Source organism: Vombatus ursinus, unplaced genomic scaffold (assembly GCF_900497805.2).
Source record: "Vombatus ursinus unplaced genomic scaffold, bare-nosed wombat genome assembly UNPS02014832.1, whole genome shotgun sequence".
In the NCBI taxonomy this organism is placed as follows: Eukaryota; Metazoa; Chordata; class Mammalia; order Diprotodontia; family Vombatidae; genus Vombatus; species Vombatus ursinus.
In genome coordinates, this window is record NW_020954610.1 from 51,865,249 (window position 1) to 51,887,850 (window position 22,602).

A 22,602-nucleotide genomic window follows, 5' to 3' on the forward strand; every position below is an offset into this window, starting at 1 on the left:
AGTGGGGTGGGGATTCTGGCCCCTGGAGGACACCTACTCACCCGGGCTTCTTTAAAGCACTCAAATGTTTGGCTGCTGAAGGATGTCTGCCAGCCTGAAGTTGTGCTGAAGCACCAGGAGATTTGGTTGCTAGAGAATGCCAGCGCATGTGGTGGTTTTCCAAGCTGGTATTTACTCATTCCCCTGCCTGTGCTGAGGCACTTGGGGGTCCTGGTGTTGGCACTTGCCTGCTCCACCACCCTGGGGCTTCGGATCTCTTCCTGGTTTGCTGAGGTGGGGCTTGCTACTGGCTTGCTCGGATGCCTCCTGTCCTGCACTGCTCCCCATTCCCCAGAGCACAAGGCACCTTTCCATTCATCTGCCTAGCTTCCTGGGCTACAACACTGCTGCATTGCATCTTTCTGCTGGCTCAACTGTTCCAGGGTTTTTCCTGGGGTTATATTTTCTGGGCTTTTGGAGGTCAACAAGGAAGGGTGAGAGCAAATTACTTTTTACTCCACCATCTTGGCTTGTGTTGCTGCTTTCTGATTGGTTGGCCATTGTAGTCCTGTCTGAGATTAGATGGGTGTGGTTGTGGTTGAGTGCATGGACACACCTGTTGTTTCTGTGGGAAATATGAGGAATGGGTCCGGGGCCAATGGCTAGTTAGAGGCAGTGGTTGGGATCCTATCACTTAGATATGCCTGCTGTTTCTATGAGAAATAGGAGTTCACGGATACACCTGTTCTGGTGAGGCAATGAGGCACATATCAAGAAGTTAGAATATTGATTTTTTTTTTTGGTTTTTGTTTTTTAGTTAGGCAATGGGGTTAAGTGACTTGCCCAAGGTCACACATCTAGAAAGTGTTATGTGTCTGAGGTCACATTTGAACTCAGGTACTCCTGAATCCAAGCCCGGTGCTCTATCCACTGCGCCACCTAGCTGTCCCAGAAGTTAGAATATTGAGTTGGGGTTGGGGGCGGTGGTTAGGTAGTGGCAGTGGGCCTGCTGTTCAGTAGGGCCTATAATTGAGTCTGGGGGCCTGTGGTGTGGTTAAATCAGGACATCCCTGCTGTTCAGTGGGGCCCATAAGAAAGTTAGAGTGTTGGGGTTGGGGGCAACTTTATTAGGATTCCATCACAAGCGTCTCATCAGTTCCAGCAGTTGCAGGCATCTTGAAAAGTAAAGGTCAGTGGTATGTCAAACAGCCCTGGGCTTCAGAAGTCCTCCTGATTGGCTAGTTGTGCTATGCTGTTGTCTGGCTGCCCCGTGAAAAAGGAAAGCTCTGACATATCCAACCAGTTAGTATAGTCATTCTAGAGCCCATGTTTATAGTATACAATTAAAACATTCCTGGGTTTGGGGAGAAGTTGTGAAATTTGTTAGTGAGAATTTTGACTCTTGCAAAATTCATGGGGCCATCAAAGGGGTTGGAATCCTTAAGTGGATAAGGAACAGGGACAAGTTAGAGGAACTTTACAAAATGCAGTCACTTTGGTTACTTTGCTACTGACAGAAAAAAAATTGTAAATATAATGACAGAAAAATTGTTAATATCAAATGTAGCATCACCTTCCACTCCCTCTTCATGATCCTAATGATGTCGGAATTCCAGTAATTCCAGTAATCCTTGCATTCCTACCCTTAAGATATTTTGATTAGGTTCGGTTGAACCACACCTTAAGTCCTTACTTTCTTTGTAAACAAAACCAGCTTGAGCCAGACCAACTTCCAGAGTGGCTTCTGAGGTCCTTACCCCTTTCCACTGGGATTCTTGGCATGAAGGACAAAATAGCCAGAATGATGTGATTTTCTTTGCTTGGTTTGCAGAGGGTGGCTGGTGTCTCATGACCAGGCCTTGCTCCCTAATATGACTGCCTCCCACTTTTCTCCTAAAAGCATAAGAACTTTTCCTGTAAGTTTCTTAGTGGGACATCCACTAAGAGACAGATTCGCTACACTGTTATCTCAGTTAAAGATATTTTATTCCTTCACTTACCTGTTTGATTTATTTCAGGACTTGACACTACCTACAATAGAGAGAGTGGAAAGGGGAAAAAGAGAGAGAAGGAGAAGAAGAAAGAAAGAGAAAGTGGAAAGGGGGAGAGAGAGTATCCAAGTCTAGTTTAAAGTCAGTCAGTCAATAAGCATTTATTAAGCTCCTTCTGAATAACAGGCAATGTACTAAGCAGCTGGAGATATGAAGAAAAACAAAAGGCAGTCCTCGTCCTCTAGAAATTCACAATGAGGGAGACAAGGAAACAGATAAGCATAAACAAGCTACATACAGAATAAATATGAAATAATTAATTGAAGGAAGGCACTAACATTAGGGGGTTTGGGAAAGGCTTTCTGTTGAAGGTGGGATTTTAGTTGAGACTTCAAGGAAGCCAGAGAAACAGGGAGCAGAGATGAGGAGGAGAATATTCCAAGCCTGGCGGACAGCTAGAGAAAATGTCTGGAGCCAAGAGAAGTGGTCCAGCAAGGAGGCCAGTGTCTGTGGATCTCAGAGTGCTTTAGGGGTATAAAGTATAAGAAGACTTGAAAGATGGGGAGTGGGGAGGGACTGGGTTATGAGGGACTTTGAACACTGAATGGGATATAACCTCTGTGAAGACTTCTCAGAGTGGTGATGAAAAGACTGTCTCGAAACTAGAGATAGGCTCTGAGAGAATGAACAGGCCGTAAGTTTAATTCGGCCCTAAACCCTCTCCTGATCGCCACTGCCACGTCAGCATTAGGTATACTAGATAAGGACAAGTATGTTTGGATTGGCTACACCCTGTTTCCTTGTTCTTCGGCAATGGGAAAGATTTTTGGGCCTAGAATGTAAGCCCTCCTCCCAGCCAATGGGAGTAAGGGATAGTGGCGGGGTGGGAGTTTCTTGTTCGCGTTAAGATCTATGACCTTGCTTTGTCCTTTGTGCCTCGCCTCTCTCCTGCTGGTAGTGTACTCGAGGAGTAGATGCCCCTTCTCGAGAGATTGTATTAAAGAGTAACTTTTTGCTTCCACTGTGAGAAGTCTCTGAATTTAACTGTGTTAGAGCCGCTGTACCACACAACACCAACGTGAGATTTTGTATTTGATCCTGAAGGTGATAGACAGTTTATTGAACACAGTGGTAGCATGGTACAGCCTGCGTTTTAGGAAAATCACTTTAGCAGCTGCATGATGGATTGATAGGAGTGGGGAGGGACTTGTGTCAGGTAGCCCAATCAGCAGGCTATAACACTAGTCCAGGCATGAGGTGATAAGGGCCTGTACCAGAGTTGGAGAGACGGGAGCATATCAGAGAGATATTACAAAGGTGAAATTGACAGGCCTTGGCAACAGATGGCATGTGGGAGGTAAGCAATGATGAGGAGTAGAGAATGACATCTAACTTGCCATCCTGGGAGACTGGGAGGAGGGTGGTACCCTCGACAATAATAGGTAATTTGGAAGGCAGAAGGGTTTAGGCGGAAAGATAATAAGTTCAGTTTTCAACATGATGAATTGAAGATGTGTACTGGGTGTTCAGCTAGAGATGTCTGAAAGGCTTTCTAAACTAGTCTTGAATTTACTGTAGGTATCCATATTCCATTTAACAGGTAGACAAGTAGGTAGTAGGTAGAGTAGGTAGAAAAGAATGGTAGTACTGTGTGTTACTACATTGTAGGAGAGATTAAAAGTCAGCAGAGAAATTAGGATTGGTTAAGTAAATCAGGACTGGTTAGGTAAATTTCAGCATAAAGATAATAATTGAATCCATGAGAGCTGATGAAATCACTAGGTGAAATAGTATACTAGAGGAAGAAGAGAACAGGACCCAGGACAGAAACCTGAGGGACACCTATGGTCAGCGTACATGATCTGGATGAGGATCCAGCAAAGGAGAATGGAAGGAGTGATCAGATAGGTAAGAGGAGAACCAAGAGAGATTGCTATCCTGAAAATTCTCGAAGACAGTATCAAGGAGAAGAGGGTGATTGTCAGTGTCAAAGGTTACGGAGAGGTCAAGAAAAATGAGAACTGAGGAAAGGCCATTAGATTTTGCAATTAGGAGATCATTGGTAACTTTGGAGAGAGCAGTTTTGGTGGAATGATGAGGTCAGAAGCTGTATTATAAGAGTTTAAGAAGAGGATGAGATGAGAGGAAATGACTGTCTTTTCAAGAAGTTTTCCCATTAAAGCCAGAAGAAATATATGGTGACAGTACTTTGGAAGGATAAAAGGGTTTCCACTCCAGGGGAGGGAAGATCTAGGGATTAAATAGAATGTAGTGTATTACACGGGAGTAATACTTCTGTTTCTATTTTCCTTTTGTTTAATCCAAATAAATTATTTAAGAAAATGACCCCATGAGTAGACCTTTTTCATGGTCAAACCACTGTGAGAAGAGAAAGGAGAGTGGTTAGTTGGATGGCAGCAAAATGAAAATCTATATACAAACACCTGGATTATTTAAGAGCCAAGGAGATGGAGTGAGTATGTGGAGTCTCTGGGTGACTGCCAGCCCTCATGCACCTTGGTTGTTAAGGATTTTAGATGACTAGGCAGCTGGTTGTACCCTCCCACTATGTCACCCAACATTTACAGGAATAAAACAGCTAATGCTAACGCACTGTTGTCTGGCATTATGAAATTTACAAAATGCTAGTGCAAGGATTGTTCTCTTCCTTTGAAAGAAGAGGACGTTGAAGCTCAGAGAAATTAAGTGACTTGACCATAGTCACAAAACTTTTAAGTGTTGATAATGGGGTTCAAACGCTTATCTCCTGACTCCAGCTAACTATACTTCCTGAACTTTATTTTGTCCAGGAATGCATTTTACAAAGTAAATAACTTTGCAAAAATGCTGATTAGATTATATATATTAGATTATATAACCTTTGAGGCTCAGTTGAACAAAATAGCACACAAGGAAAAACTGGGGAAAGGAAACAAATTTTTATATGAAGAGCATTTGGGGAAATAGAATTTGCTCTTCACAGTGCATTAAAGAGAAAAGAGTACTACCCTCTGAGTCAAGGAACAAGGATTTGAGTTCAGGATCATCTATGCATTAGCCATCACGACCTTGGGTAAGTCATTCCATCTTTTTGAGGTTCAGTCTCTTCGTCTCCAATATCAATGCGCTGGACTAGATAATCTTTATTTTATAGTCCCTTCTGCCTGTACTGTTCTATGATTTTGTGAAAATGTTGTTTGCCCAGTTAGAATATGTAGACTAATATTTTAGATCAGGTTTGCAAAGTCCAGAGAAATTGTCTATTAACCTATGAAGTGAGCGTTAATCTGATAAGTGACTGTCAGGTTTTGTGATGAGGAACTGTTTTTAAGCAGTAAAAAACAAAACCCCCAAATTTTAACATTTAAATCCAGAGGAGTTTTATTTTATAGAAGATTTCTGGGAATATTTGTAATGAGTTTAGAAGAAACTTTAAGCTAGTTGTATAATTTGATGCAATAACAAATTTTTGTCCCTAAAAATCACCAATACTTAGGTATTGACTGAATTAAAAATATTTATAATTAATAAAAGTAACCATACAATTCACATTTTGAATTAATCCTGATTTAAGAAAAAGACATACCTTCAATAAACTTTTACAACAGAAATATTCTTTGTCAGACCAGGTGACCCAATTTTTGGTATAGACAATATAGTTATTGTTAGAAATTTGACAAGCAGTGATATCTGTAATAATTGTGTATGTGTGTGTGTGTGTGTGTACATACATGTGTGTGAGTGCATGTGTGGTCTTTCTGGCTTTTATTTTTCAAAGAAAAAACTTTTAAAATATAGTAGGTTTAGTTGTTTGGGAGGTTTAGATTTTTGGCTCTCTGGCGCTCTTCTGTTTATAATACGAGTAGCTTGGAATAAGATGTTGACATGTCCTGTTTTGCACCTTGATTCAAAGAACTAGCTTAAGCACAATAATCTGGGTTCAATGGACAAACATGAATAACTTAGGACCTGCCCTAGAGCCCTAGGAACAGCACTATTGCCAGTCAATGCTTATGCCCCATCCCAGCTCCTCTCTATTGCCCCAAGCCCTATATAGGTTCTATTCCTTCCCAAAACAGTGTGACTCTACCAGAATGGGAGTATCATCCTTACTAGCAAACCCAACAAACCTTGTATTTCTTCAAAGTTTTAGTTCACTTACCTGGTTATTCCCACCCATAAGCTTAAATAGATTAATAGCTCAAAACTATGATTTTTGGGACATCCAGTATAAAAACTGAAAATTAGGTTTTCTACTATTTGGAGGATGTTAACACAAATGATATTCCTTGTTTTGAGCACAAATTATTCCATCATGTGGCATCTGTCCTTAATAAAAGTATGATTGGAAATAATAATTCATATGATAATAGATTCAGAGTTGGAAGGAACTTTAGAAGCTATTTAGGTCAGGGGTCCTTAATCTTTTTTGTGTCACAGACTCTTTGAAACCTCTGGACCCTTCTCAGAATAATATTTCAAATGCATAAAGTAAAGCATATATGATTTAAAAAAATTCATATTGAAAAATAGTTATATAATTTTTTTAAAAAGTTCACAAACCCCAGATTAAGAACCCCTGGTCTGGCCCAACCCTCTCAATTTTACAGATGAGGAAACTGAAGCCCAAAGGGATTGAGTCTTGCTCAAGGTCGTGCAGGTTTAGTATCTAAGCAGGAATTCAAACCCAGACCTTCTGACCCTAGGTCCATTCCCCTTTCTATTGTGCTATAATAAACATAATAAATTTAAAGGTTACTGTCACTTAGGAACTATTGTTATTTTTCATATAGAGAACTTAGACACTATTTTATATATACACATATACATATACATATACATATATATATGAAACCAACCTTCAGAATTTGGTTTAAAAGGTGACTAACAAATTAGGCCATATATGTCCTGTTTATTTCCTTTAAGTTAGTGAAAACATATCTATGGGAGTCAGAATAATCTGACTCAAAGAAAAGCCTGCTGAAGGAGTCTTTATACCCTTAGAGCTAGAGCAGGGAAATATTTCCAACTCTCCCCCCACCGCAACCCTCTACCCCCTGACTCAGGATGCCTGTGTCAGTGAAAATTATAGTTTCCATATCTGTCAGCCATAAACATGGGGTTGTCATAAAACATGGATATCATAACAGGATAGTGTCTATAAAATATCAAGATAAGAAAAGTCCCATTATTCAAGATAGCGTCTTTAACCAAGGGCCATAAAACAACAAGATAAGGGAAAAGTCTGATTCAAGGTGCCTGGTCTTTGTCAGAAGAATGTTCCCAGTCAGCTAAATCCAGCAGGAGAGCTTCAGGTTCACTCAGAGCACATGGAAAGCATGATGGTTATGCCAATCCAGGGTGAGCCAAAAATGTCCCTTTCTGATTGGTTAGTCCAGGTTTTAGCCCCCTTTGAGTGTTGGGGGGCTCAAATGGTGAGAGAGAGAGAGAGAGAGTTCACCAAAGAATTGATTATATGGCGACCGTCTTCTTGGTAGTGAGTCTCTCTGCAAAGACTTTTGGATACCCAATATAAAAGCTGAAAATTAGGTTATTTTGTTAAGTTAGGCTATTCCTGTAACAGTCAACTCAGCCTGTCTCTGGGACTGTGTCTTTATCATGATAGAAACTGCTAGAGCTTTTCTTTCTATAATAGCACAACTTTCAAGAATAAAGGTACCATTGGTGCCTCAGTAGGGATTTTGAGTAGGGGCTTTCTCTTCAAAAAGAAGCATTTGAATTTTCACATAAATGATCTCTTCATTCTGTTAGAAGATAAGGATACCATGAGGGTAAAGTTGGGGCTTATTATATTGTATGGCCTCAGAGAAGAAAATAGCAAAAATTTTATACCACCTCTTCCCTAACACAAAAGTTCCACAAAGATTTCCATTCTACTTGCTTATTGAGAGACTTGGCTCCCACTTTTGTTTTTGTTTGTTTGTTTGCTTGTTTGTTTGTTTTTGGGCCACAGATCCTTTTTCCTGTTCTAATCCTCGTCCATATTATTTGGTTATCTCTTTTTCAGGCTGGAGCTATTCTGTCCTATTCTGCACTGGTCCCTGGTTTCACCTTTCCTTAGCTGCTCTTTCTCCAAGAAGCCTCGAACAATGTGAATAAGCTTCCATGCATCTATCTGTGTTTGTTAATCCCTTCTCAGGTAGGGGAAGTATGGTACAGCAGAAAGTGCTTGGGTTTTGAGTCAGAGAACCTGGATTCCAGTCCTAGCACTACCACTTATTAGCTGTGGGATCTTGGGCAAGTCATTGCAGCTGTTTGTCTCAGTTTCGTCATTTGTAAAATTAAAGAGTTGATCTCAGAGAGTTCTAATGATCTTTCTAGCTTTCTAACTATAACTAGATCCTTCTAGTTCATATACAAAATTAATGTAGACAGAAAAAAACACAAGGTAGTTAGTTTGTATATGCTTATGTGGTATAATTATTGCTTTCCACATAGAATCTAGGTACATTGAGAATAGAGATTATTTCAATTTTTTTTCTTTGCCCAGTGGCTGTCACATAAGAGGTGCTTAATAAATGTCGATTGGTTGAACGCAGACCTATTTTATCTCTCAGCATGAACACATATAAATGAGCAATGGAAGGAAGGAAAGAAGGAAGGAAGGATTTATTAAGGACATAATATGTGCCAGGCAATGTGCTAAGTGCTTTACAAATATCTCATCTGATCCTCACAACAACTTTAGAAGGTAGATGCTATGTATTATTATCCCCATTTTACAGATGATGAAACTGAGGCAGACAAATGTGAAGTAGCTTGCTCAGGGTTCTATAGATAGAAAGTGTTTGAAGTCAGGTTTGAACTGAAGTCTTCTTGATTCCAGGCTCAATGCTCTATCTACTGCACCACCTAGTTGTGCTTATTATATCTAAGATAAAAATGAACTAAGCCAGAAAAAACTAGGCAAATTCGGTCTGTAATTTCAGAACCAAATTTTGTCAGAATACAATCTACAGTAGGTCTGCACAGGTGTCCTTTTCTTCTTCCTCCATAAATTAGGCTGGTCCTTGAAGAAATGTTCATAATGATCTTTTGTACAGTTATCTAACTTGCCTTTGTAGCAAAGAAACATGTATTTGCAAGGCCAAACTGGCCTTGGCATTCCAAACTGGAATATAATGAGACATAACAGAACAAATAATACTCTTATTCATCCCTACCATGGGAAAATAGAGAGTGCAATGGTATCTATGCAGTCTGCAGTTTAACAAACTATTTTTTTTTGTCATGGTAGGAAATTTCTTTTTTCTATCTCTTGGTACTACTTTTTATTACAGTGAAAAAATCAAACTCACTCCATGTTATGAACAGTCTTCATTTTGAGACTTAAAGTTCTGTATACCAGTACAAAACTTTGTTCATATGATTTCAGGGAAATCAGATCATACTAACTGCAAAATGTTCTTGGAAATAATGGTACAACTTGTGGTTAGCACCCTTTGTTTTTGTCATGCTTAACCAATCGGAAAGAAGAGACACCCTTGTTGCTCAAGATTGTGTGTAACTTGATTTGCTCCTCATTGTTGACTATAAGAAAGCTTTTTTAACTGCCATTTGAGGTCCTTGTGCCTGCTGAGGGGCCTGGGATCAAATTTACTGTATAACTGCTAGCCTTACTAAAAATTAATTTGCTTGGAATTCATTTCCTCAGTTTTTTTTTCAAATTCACCTGAGATAAGGGGAAGAGCAATTCTGTGTTGGATTTTTTTTTTCTCAATCTGTTTTGAAGAGGAAGTCCCAGTCCTTTTTTTTTTTTAACCAGATCTCTTTCCCTTTCTTTGAGAAATGAAAGCCTGAGAACTTCTTTTGCTTTTCCCACTTAATCAGTAATTCTAATGAACATACACCTGGAATGAACTCATGGTATCCAGGGGAAAGTATATTTATTGCTTTGGACAACCAGCATGGTATAGTGGATAGGCAGTCAGTTAATCAATCAATAAGCATTTTAAAATACTCATTATGTGCCAGGCACTTTGCTAAGTTCTAGAGACAAAGAAAAAAAAAGGCAAAAGAAAGTTCCTGCTCTCAAGGAGCTCACAGTCTAATGGGAGAGACTCTATGAGAAGGGAGCCTCTCTTTATGAGAAGGTAGAGACTACATGAAAATAATTATTTACAGACAAGATATAAATGGAATAAATTGGAAAAAAATCAGTAGAGGGAAAACACCACATTAAGGGGGATCAGGGAAGTCTATGGAAGGGTGGGATTTTAGATAAGACTCAAAAGAAGCCAGAAAAGCCAAGAGGCAGACATGAGGAGGAAGAGAATTATAGACATGGAAGACAGCCAGTGGAAATGCCCAGAGTCCAGAGATGACTTGTTCAAGTCTTGTTCAAGGAGCAGTAAGAAGATGAGTACCATGGGATTGTAGAGTATGTGCCAAACGGTAAGGTCTAAGAAATCTGTAAGGTAGAAGGTAAGGAGATTGTTTAGGGTTTTGAATGCTAAACAGAGGATATTATATTTGATCTTGGAGGTAATAGTCACTGGAGTTTATTGAATAAGAGGGATTAACATGGTCAGATCTGTGCTTTTGGAAGATTAATTTGACAGATGAATGGAGGATGGACTGGAGTGGGGAGAGATGTGGCAGGCAGATCAATCAGTAGGCTGTTGCAGTAGTTCAAAGGTGAGATGATGAGGGCCTATACCACTATAGCAGCAGTATCTGAAGAGAAAGGGGTCATATACAACTGATACTATAAAGATAAAATTGACAGACCTTGGCAACAGATTTGATATGGGAGGTGAGAAAGAGGAGTTTAGGAGGACACCAGTCCCTACATGACTGGGACAATGGTGGTCCCCTCAACAGTCAAAGGGGAAATTTGGAAGGCGTGGTGGTGTTTTAAAGGAAAGATGAGTTCAGTTTCGGACATGTTGATTTTAAGCTGTCTACAGGACATCAGTTTTGAAGAGAAGAGAATAAGCATTCATTAAGCATCTGCTATGTTCTGGGTGCTGTGCTAAATGCTTTACAAACCTCATTTGATCCACACAACAACTTTGGGAGGGAGATGCTATTATAATCCCCATTTTATAGTTGAGGAAACTTAATTAGATAGAAGTTAGGTGACTTGCCTAGGGTCACACAGCTAGGAAGTATCTGAGAGCAAATATGAACTCAGATCTTGGCTCCAGGCCCAGCACTCTATCCACTGCACTACCCAGCTGCATCTGATCTTGATTTGTCCAATAGTCAGTTGGAGATGTGGGGTTAGGATATAGGTTAGGGCTGAATAAGTAGACATGGGAATCATCAGCATAGATGTGATAATTGAAATCATAAGAGTTGATGAGCTCGTCAAGCAAAATAGCATAGAGAGAAAAAAAGAAGACTCAGGACACCCACAGTGGACATGACCTGGGTGAAGATTCAGCAAAGGAGAAAGAAAATTGTTCAGACAGGTAATATGACATGCAGAAGAGAGCAGTGTCACAAAAACCTAGAATAAGAATAAGAGTACCAAGGAGAAGAGAGTGACTGATAGTGTCAAAGGCTACAGAGAGTTCAAGAAAGATGAGGACTGAGAAAAGGCCATTAGATTTAACAATTAGAGATCAATAGTAACTTTGGACATAACAGTTTCAGTTGAATGATGAAGTCAGAAGCTAGATGGGAGACTGTTAAGAAGAGAGTGAAGGGAAAGGGAGTGAAGATATCTATTATAGATGACTTTCTTAAATAGTTTAGCCACAAAAAAGAGGTGAGATATGGAATAGCCAGTGGGTATGACAGAACTCTAGACTTATGGTTAGGAAAATGTGAGTTCAAATATTGTTTCAGATATTAACAAGCTCTGTGACCAAAGGTGAGGCTAATGATAGCACTTATCTTACATATACTGTGAGGCATTTATGACCAAACAAGAAATAGAGAGCATTATGGGGTATAAAATGGGCAATTTTGATTACATCAACTTGAAATGGTTTTGCACAAACAAAACCAATGCAGCCAAGATTAGAAAGAGATCAAGAAACTGGGAATAATTTTTTTTTTTTGCAAAAAGTTTCTCTGATAAAGGACTCATTTGTCAAATATATAACTAAGTCAAATTTATAAGAATACAAGTCATTCTTCAATTGATAAATGATCAAAGGATATGAACAGGCAGTTTTCAAAAGAAGAAATCAAAGCTATCTTTAGTTATATATAAAAATAATCTAAATCACTATTGATTAGAGAAATGCAAATTAAAGTAACTCTGAGGTACCACCTCATACCTATTAGATTGGCTAATAAGACAGAAAAGGAAAATTGCAAATGTTGGAGGGGATATGGAAAAATAAGGACACTAGCACTTTGTTGGTGGAGTTGTGAACTGACCTTTCTGGAGAGCAATTTGGAACTATGCTCAAAGGGCTATAAAACTGTGCATATCTTTTTGACTAAGCAATACCACTACTAGGTCTGTACCCCAAGGAAACTAAAGAAGAGGGAAAGGAACTATATGTACGCAAATATTTATAGCAGCTCTTTCAGAGGTGACAAAGAATTGGAATTTGAGGGGATTTCCATCAGTTGGGGAAGGGCTGAACAAATTGTGGTATATATGATTGTGATGGAATACTAGTGTGCTATAAGAAATGATGAGCAGGATGGTTTCACAAAAACCTGAGAAAACTTACATAAACTGATAGAAAGTGAAGTGAGCAGAACCAGGAGAACATTATACACAGTAACAGCCATATCGTATGATGATCAACTGTGAATGACTTAGCTATTCTCAGATATACAATGATCCAAAGCTATTCTGAAGGACTTATGATATAAAATGCTATTCATCTCTAGAGAAAGAGCTGACAGAGTCCAAATGTGCACTGAAGAAGATCTTTCTTACTTTATTTTTCTTGACTTTTTTGGAGTCCTACATTTTCTTGTGCAACATGGCTAATATGAAAAAGTTTTGCACAACTGCATAAGTATAATCTATATCAAATTACTTGCCTTTTCTAGAAGGGGTGTGGGGAGGGATGGAGGGAGTGAATTGGGAACTCAAATTTTTTCAAATGAATGTTAAAAATGTTTTACACGTACTTGAGAAAAAATAAAATGAAAATTAAATGTTAAAAAATTGGGGAATAGCTGAATAGATTATAGTATATGAAAGGAATAGAATAATATTGTGCTGTAAGAAATGAGAAACTTAGGAAGACATGTATGAACTGATGCAGAGTGAAGAACCAAGAGAACAATCCATACAATGATAACATTGTAAAATTGAACAATTTTGAAAGACTTAAGAACTTTGTTTAATGAAATAATCAACTATGATAACAGAGGAATGATGATGCAGAATACTAACTACCTCCTGACAGAGACATAAAAAACCAATATGCATAACAAAACATACACACTTGAACATGGAAAATATAGGAATTTATTTTTGCTTGATTCTGTATATTTTTACAAAGACAAAAACAGAGAGTTTACCTATGATTTCTAAGGCTCCTTCCAATTTTAAATTTATGACCCTATGGTCCCATAATATCAAGGCAATGGTATTTGACCAAGCTTATATAGGCAGTGTTATTAACAAAAGAAAAAAAAATCCTAGAGGCAAACTTTGACCAATTAATTATGTGTTTTTTATATAACTAGCCTTTATTTCCCAAGTGTTTTTATAGGATATTAAAGTAATATATTTAAGAGTCTCCCTCTACTTATATATTACTCATTACCTGTAGAGACAGTAGTCTTGCTAATTTGCTATACTTTCAATGAGGCACAGAATCTCAGCAATGGAAGGAATCTTGGAGTTCATTACAGCAATGGGAAAACCATTAGCTCCTATGATATATTGTTACACTTTTGAGCAAGTCTAATTTTTAAGCTTTTCCTTGCATTCAATAGAAACTAGATTCTCTACACCTTCCAATCACAACTATACTCCATGAGGTCAAGTAAAACAGATTCACTCCTTCCACAAAACAGCATTTCAAATACTTGAAGACAGCTATCATGTTCTCACTAAATCTCCTGTCTCAAGTTCCTTTCAAGGATCTTCATATTGTGCAGGATATCTCTGAGAAAGAGAAAGGATGGTAAGGGTTGAAGTCCAGAGCTTAGTTGCCTTGGGCACAGGTATTCCCTGCATATGTGCCTTCCGGCTCTTCAGATGGCAAAGCAGGCTCTAAAATCTTGTGATGTCTGTTTTGACTCACTGCTCCAAAGCAAGGTCTCTTATGTAAAATTACTCACCACTATCTTTTGTTTGAAAATCAAAATGCACATTTCCACCAACCAAGTAACATTTAGGTAGTATATAGTTGTCCCACAGTCACCAAACAGTTCTAGAAATCAAGGTTTCACAATTATCAAAGTCCTCATATCAATCATATGCAAATTAGATGCTGGGAAACAGACACTTTGGCCATCTCTGCCCTGATTAAGTGTCTTCATTTTTCTCACAACTGTCCTGATTTCTGTCCCTTTCTATTAATAAAATTGTCTGAATCAGAAATGAGTACCACCTTAAAATAATAACTAACATTCCCACCAAGTTGTACTCTTCTAGACTTGCCATAACCCAGAAGGCTCTTCATCCTGGAAGATCACTTTATCCTTAGAATTCTGACAATTACAAATGTTCAAGAGACATTGTTTCTGGGTAATTTAATCATTTTATTAATAAGGCCAGCAAGTTATTGATAAAAGGATGGTCATTTGGCCATCTCTCTTAGACCAAAGACAATCATGGTGGTGAGTTCACAGTTTATATATCCTTTGAAAGAGTAGGTGGTCAATGAGGGGCTGAGAGTGACCCTTGGACAGAGAAATTATATTTATACTCAGACCCCTCCCAACCTTGGGCTATCTAGACAAAAGGATCTGTCTCCACCTAAGCTTGAGTAGAACACTGGAGTTCCTCACCTTAGATTAAATTTCTAGTAAGGTTGGGTGGATCTTACCAAGACAGAGGAGAGTTAATGCAATCTCATTATCAGTAATGTCCTTCAAAAGACTGAATTTTTTAAAATCAGGAATTTGGAAGAAGGGGAGAGCTTCTGAATCTCTAAGATATTGGTTATTAATAATCATTTCTCTCAGAATTTACACCTCAAAAATATCTTCTGCCTCTGGGCTCTTCCCCTTTGACTAGAGGCTGGAGGGCTTCTCCCAGAACACTTTTTTAAGGAGGGGAACAATAGATTGTTTTGGTCTACCCATGATCTATTAATATTTCTCCAATTGTTTAGATCTGATTTGATTTGTATGAAGTGTTTTGTAATTGTGTTCATATAGTTGTAGGGTTTGTCTTGTCAGGTAGATATCTTGATTCACCGTTTTCATTTATAATACTGGTAATTTGGTTTTCTTTCTTTTTAAAATCAAATTAAAATCAAATCACATTAAATTAAATTAACCAGTGGTTTATCTATTTTATTGCCCCCCCCATAAAACCAGCTCCTAGCTTTATTTATTACTTCAATGGTTTTCTTGCTTTCTTTTCTTTTCTTTTTTTTTTTTTGTGCATGAAGGCAGTCATGGTTAAGTGACTTGTCCAGGGTCACACAGCTAGTAAATGTCTGAGACTGGATTTGAACTCAGCCTTTCCTGACTCCAGAGCTAAAACTCTATCCACTGCACCACCTAGCTGCCTCCTCTTACTTTCAATTTTATTTATCTCTCCTTTGATTTTCAGATTTCCAATTTGGTGTTCAACTGAGGTTTTGTTCTTTTACTAGTTTTTTTTTTTAGTTGCATGCCCTATTCATTGATTTGCTCTTCCCCAATTTTATTGATGTAAACCTTTAGAGATGTACATTTTCCTGTAAGTACTGCTTTGGATGCATCTCATAAATTTTGGTATGTTGTCTCATTGTTATCATTATCTTTAAAAAGGTTATTGATTGTTGCTGTGATTTGTTCTTTGACCCACTCATCCTTTAGGATTAGATTATTTAGTTTCCAGTAATTTATTTTCCTAATTTTTCCTCTATCTCTTTTATTTGATTTTGAAACTCCTTTTTGTGATCTTCTTGGAATTCTTGTGTCCAAGAGGGCTTGTGTCCAATTCACACATATATATTTTTTTCTTTTAGGCCTTGCTTTTAACTATTTTGACATTGTCGTCTTTTTTCTGAGTTTGAGTCTCTATCTTTCCTGTCACCATAGTAACTTTTTATGGTCAAGTTATTTTTTTGTTGTTTACTCATTTTTTTTTCTATCCTATTTCTTGACTTCTAACTTTCTGTTAAAGTTAGGCTTTTCTCCAGGGGTGGAAGGGCACTGTCCCAAGCTTCAGATTTTTCATGCTGCTATTTTCACACTAGTTCTGGGAGTCTGTAGATGTTTGGTGCCTCCAAAGTAGTATGATATAACAAAATTTGTGGTTGTGGCTCTCCTGGCCTGTGTTCTGGTTTTTAACCAGGAACGGACCTTGTTCCCCTGTAGCCACTAGTGCTAGCACTCCTCCAGGCTCTGGAACTGTGACCAGGCTCCCTGCTCTCCTGCAATTGCAATCATCGGTGCTCTTTTCTGCCTTGGAATTGAGTCCAGGGTCCCTACTCCTTTGTGAGCTACCACAGCACTTTTCTTCACCCTGGAACTATGATCAGGGTGGTCTGTTCCTTTGAGGTCCCAAATGTTAGTGCTCTTCTTCACCCTGGAACTGCAACCCAGAAATGTGTGTGGACATTGCAACAAGGACTTGAACCCAGCACCAGCAAATGGTCCCCTGTAATCCCTTTCTGACTAGCTATTCAACCTCTTTATCATCTGTGGGTTGAAAGCTCCCAAAGTTGCTGCCATCACTGAAGCAGCTGCCATCAAGGCCTGCTGCTGGTGCTATGGACAACCACCATTCCAATGTGAGAGGCCTCTCCTGCTGACCTTCTAAGTTGTATTGGGCTGGAAAATTGTTTCACCTGATCTTTTGTTGGTTCTGCCTCTTCTGAATTAGATTTGAGGCATTATTTTGAAATTATTTGGAGGAAAATTTGGGAGAACTCAGGTGAGTTCCTGCCTCTACTCTGCCATCTTCTCTCTGCTTTTCCCACAGTCATTCCCTAATTGATGAGAACCTTTTCAGTTTTGATGTTAGTGACTCCATTTTGCTTTTATTCACTATTTTGTGAAGTTTCAACTCCATGTAAGTCACCTGATTTAGGAGGTTTGGCGAGTGTACTACCCCATCCCGCTGTCACTTGACTTAAAGAATGTCACAAGAATTCCTTTCTTCCTCTTATCTCGGCATTTCCTGATCCCCGTCTACCAATGAGAAGCCAGATATCTCAGGTACTATAGTCTCATTTTTCCTGTTTTTCACTCCCTGCAAATTGTATATTGACTGTGAGAAATCAAGCTTTAGGGTCTTTGGCTACCAAGAGCCTTAGTCCTGGTTTATTCTGCAACCACATGCATTGCCAAACAAATCATTGCCTGGATGTAATTACTTGGTTTTTTAATTCCATTGTAATTGTGTCCAGTTCTTTGCCATTACAAAAAAAAGCTGCTATAAATTATGCACACACACACACACACACACACACACACACACACTACATATAGGACCTTTTTCTCTTTTTTGATGTCTTTGGGTCATTGGCCTACTAATGGTGTCACTGGGTTGAAGGCTATCTACAGTTTAATAACTTTAAGGGCATAATTTTGAATTGCTTTTCAGAATGTTTATACCAATTTACAGTTTCATGAACAATGCAGCAACATGCCTGTTTTCCTGCAGCCCCTCCAATATGTCATTTTCCTTTGTGCCAACTTTTCCAATCTCATGAGTGTGAGGTGAAAATACTTTAATTTCCTCTCTTATTATTATTAGAGCATTTTTACATGGCTATAGATAGCTTAGATTTCTTCCCTTGACAACTGCCTGTTCATCTCCTTTGACTACTTATCAACTAGCAAATCTCTTTTATTAGAAATTAGAATCAGTTCTTCATATATATTGGAAATTAGACCTTTGCCAGAGAAACACATTACAAATTTTTCTCACTCATTAACTGTTTCCTGACTAATTTTAGCTTCATTGATTTTGTCTATGCAAAAAAATTTTCAATTTTATGTAATCAAAATTATTCATTTAATCTTCTTTAATTTTTTGTGACCTTTTTTATCTAGGTCATGTATCCATTTGGCATTTAGCTTGGTATGTGGAAAGAGTTGTCAATCTAAAACTAATTTCTAAAAGACTGATGTCCATTTTCCCCCAAAGTTGTTGTCAAATAGTGAATTCTTAGCCCAGTAGCAAGGTTCTTTGGGTTTATTGAACATTAGGCTATTAGATTTGTTTGCTCTGGTGTTTCATGCACCTGTTCACTGATTGACCTACCTGTTTCTTAACCAGTACCAATTACTTTTTTTGATTACTGTTTTATTTATAGTTTGAGATCTGGTACTGCTAAGCACCTTTTCTTTCTATTTTCATCCCCATTATATCCTTTCAGATTCTTAATTTTATATTCCTCTAGATTAATTTCATTATTATTTTTCTAGTTTTATAAATTAATCCCTTTGTAATGTGATTGTTATGGCACTGAATAAGTAAATTCATTTAGGTAGTATTACTGTTTCTTATATTGGCCCAACCTCTTCATTTTGCAAATGAAGAACTGAGTACAAGTGACTTGCACTAATTAAGAAAGGTAATTATTAATTTAATTGGCTTATTAATTTAATGGCAGAACCAGGATTTGATTCCACATCCTCTGACTCAAAATTCAGCAATCTTTTCACCTTGCCACACTGCTTGCTTCTCCAAGAATAGGTAAATGTTCCGTTTTTAACTATCAAAGAAAAAGGAGGTAAATGTAATTCTCTTATAGAATGCAGATGATGTAATGATGACTGCTGAATCCAAGTAAAATACGATCTTATTTTTGGGGACAAATCAGGAATGCCACCTCCTAAAACTGAAGCTAAAAAATAGAATGTATATGATTAATATACTTCTGATAAAAGAAGTGTCCTTCTTGAATGCCAGTAAGGCATGTAAGGTATCACCCTAAAAAGGAAGGAATCAATTTAAAATACACCAAGATAAGCTGTAATCTTGGAAACTGCAACAGTGTCTTTCCTGAGGAAGTGTTATCATAACAGATGTTTTAGTGAATGGGTAAGGAATACTGAAAAAGAAAATCTGTTTAGTAAGAATTTGTCAGGGTTCCTTGAACACCGTATAGGGGTGAGAGTCCCTTACATCTAGATAATCAATTCTAGACTTTAGGCAAAAAATATCCTCATGCTGGAAAAGAGGGATTCATCAAAATACTTCATTTTGAAAAATATAAGATGGAAGAGTTGTGGCTGTATAAAAAAGTTCATTTTGAAAAAAGATCTGAGAGTTTTAGTGGACAGCAAGATAAAAGTCCAGAGTTTGATATGGCAGGCAAAAAAGAAAAACAAAAACAAACAACCTAAGGGTGTTAACGTCTGTATTGAGAAAAGTATCTAGAATAAAGGATATTACAGTTTTGCCATCCTTTACCCTCTTCAAACCACACATGAAGTGTTTTATTCACTTCCGGGTGTCACATATTTTTTTTCTTTTTGACTAGGCAATTGGGTTAAGTGACTTGCCTAGAGTCACACAGCTAGTAAGTGTCAAGTGTCTGAGGCTAGATTTGAATTCAGGTCCTCCTGACTCCAAGGCCAGAGCTCTATCCACTGCACCACCTAGCTGCCCCTGGGTGCCACATTTTAAGAAGGATATTGGTAAGTTGCAGGGTCTAGAGGATGGTAACTGGGATGGTCAAAATTTTTGAGAACATGTTACATGAAGATCGGTTGAAGTAACTGAAGATTTTTAGCCTGGAGAAGAAAAGATTAACTTGGGACATGATAAATATCTTCAAGCATTTGAAAAGTTGTTATATGGAAGAGAGATTAGACTTATTCTACTTGGCCCTCGAGGACACATTTAGGTATCATAGATCAAAGTTGTGGAGTCATATTTAAGTTCATTGTAGCCAATCAATTAATCAACAATCATTTATTGAACCTACTCTGTACCAGAAACTCTGCTAGGAACTGGGGATATAAAGAGAGATATGAAACAGTCCCTTCCCTTAAAAATATTATATTTTATAATAGGGAGAAACATGTAAACACACAAGAATAAACAAAATAAATACAGTTTCAAGGTGGGGGTATTAACAATTGGGGTGGGAGGATCAGGGAAGGGAATCATACAAAAGGTGTTTCTTGAGCTGAGTTTTGGAGGATATTGGGGCTTGCAGATGCAGAGATGAGGAGGGAGTATATTCCAGGCGTGGTAAACAGAATGAGTAAAGATACAGAGAGAGGAAGTGAAATGATTTATATCAGAAGAAGCAAGAAGACCAATTTGCCTAGGTTATAGAGTTTAATGAAGTAGAAGGAATTTTTTTTTTTACTTCATTGTTACTTATTTTTCACATTCTTTTTGAAAAAATGCTTTTGAGTTTTAAATTCTCTTCCATCCTCCTGCCCCTCCTTGACCCATTGAGAAGGCAAGAAATATGTCAGTTTTACATACGAAATCAGGCAAAATATTTTTCATATTAGCTATGCTGGAAAAAAAACCCAGAAAATTAAGGAAAATGAAAAAAAATATACTTCAATCCATACTCAGAGTTCATCAGTTCTCTTTCTAGAGGTGGATGGTTTTTTCATTATTATCTTGGATTGTATCATTGTCTTGGATCATTATATTATCAGAGTAGTTAAGTATCTTATAGTTGATAATTGTTACGATATTGCCATTACTGTGTACAATGTTCTCCTGGTTCTGCTCACTTCACTTTCATTGGTTCACATAAGTCATCCTGAAATGATTCTGATAGTGTTTCTTACAGCACAATAGTGTTCCATCAAATTCATATAGTACGACTTGTTCAGCCATTCCCCAACTGATGGACATCCCTTCAGTTTCCAATTCTTTGCCACCACAAAATGAATTACTATAGATATTTTTGTATATATAACTCCTTTTCCTTTGATTTCTTTGGGATATAAACCTAGTAGTGGTATTGCTGAATCAAAGGGTATGTGCAGTTTTATAGCCCTTTGGGCCATAGTTACAAATTGTTCTCCAGAATGTTTGGATCAGTTCACAACTACACAAATGGTACATTAGTGCTTATTAATGCATTATTAGGGCATCAATCTCAATTTTTCCAAATCCTCTTCTGCATTTGTCATTTTCCTTTTCTATCATGTTAACCAATTTCATATGTGTGAGGCAGTGCCTCAGAGTTGTTTTAATTAGCATTTATCCAATCAAGTGATTTAGAATTTTTTTTTTCATATGACTATAGATAGCTTTGATTTCTTCTTCTGAAAACTGTTCATATCCTTGACCATTTATCAATTGGGGAATGGCTCTTATTTTTAAGATTTAACTCAATTCCCTATATGTTTAAGACATGAGGCCTTTATAAGAGAAATGTGCTGTAAGTCTCTCTCCCCCTTCCAGTTTCCTACTTTCCTTCTAATTTTTTTCTGCATTGGTTTTATTTGTACAAAACCTTTTTAATTTCACTTAATTAAAATTATCCATTATATTTCCTGTGATCCTCCCTATCTCTTATTTGGTCACAAATTCTTCCCTTATCCATAGATCTGACAAGCAAAGTTTTTTTTTTTAATGCTTTCTTAATTTGGTTATGTAACTTTTTATATCTAAATCATGTACTCATTTTGACCTTATTTTAGCATATAGTGTGGGATGTTGGTCTGTACCTAGATTCTGTCAAACTGCTTTCCAGTTTTCCCAGCAATTTTTGTCAAATAGTGAGTTTTTGTCCCCAAAGCTTGGATCTTTGGGTTTATCAAACACTCATTTATTACTGTGCGTTGTATATCTAACCACTCCATTTCTTAGCCAGTACCACATTGTTCTGTTGGTTGCCACTTTGTAATATCGTTTGAAATATAGTGCTGCTAGGTCACCTTCCATTACATTTTTTTTCATTGATTCCTTTGATATTTTTGACCTTTTGTTCTTCCATACGAATTTTGTTTGTTATCTTTTTTTCTAGCTCTACAAAATAATTTTTGATAGTTTGATTGGTATGGCACTGAAGAAAGAAATTAATTCAAGTAGAATTGCCATTTATATTATATTGGTTTAGCCTACCCAAGAGCAATTAATATTTCTCCAGTTGTTTAAAGCAGTCCTTATTTGTGTAAAAAGTGTTTTGTAAAGGTGTTCATATAGTTCCTGGGTTTATCTTGGTAGCTAGACTCCCTTGTATTTTCTATTGTCTGCAATTATTTTAAATAGAATTTCCTTTTCTATCTTTTCCTTACTGGACTTTGTTGGTAATATATAGAAATGCTGATGATTTATGTGGGTTTATTTTATATCCTGCAGCTTTGCTAAAGTTGTTCATCATTTCAACTAGTTTTTTAGTTGATTATTTAAGATTCTCTAAGTATACCATCATATCATCTGCAAAGACTGATAGTTTTGTTTCCTCATTGACCATTCTTGTTCCTTCAATTTCTTTTTTCTTGTCTTTTTGCTATAGCTAGCATTTCTATATCGAATAAGAGTGGTGATAATGGGTATCCTTACTTCACCCCTTATTGTACTGGGAAGGTTTCTAGTTTATCCCCATTAGAGATAATGCTTGTTCTTGGGTTTGAATTCTACTTATCA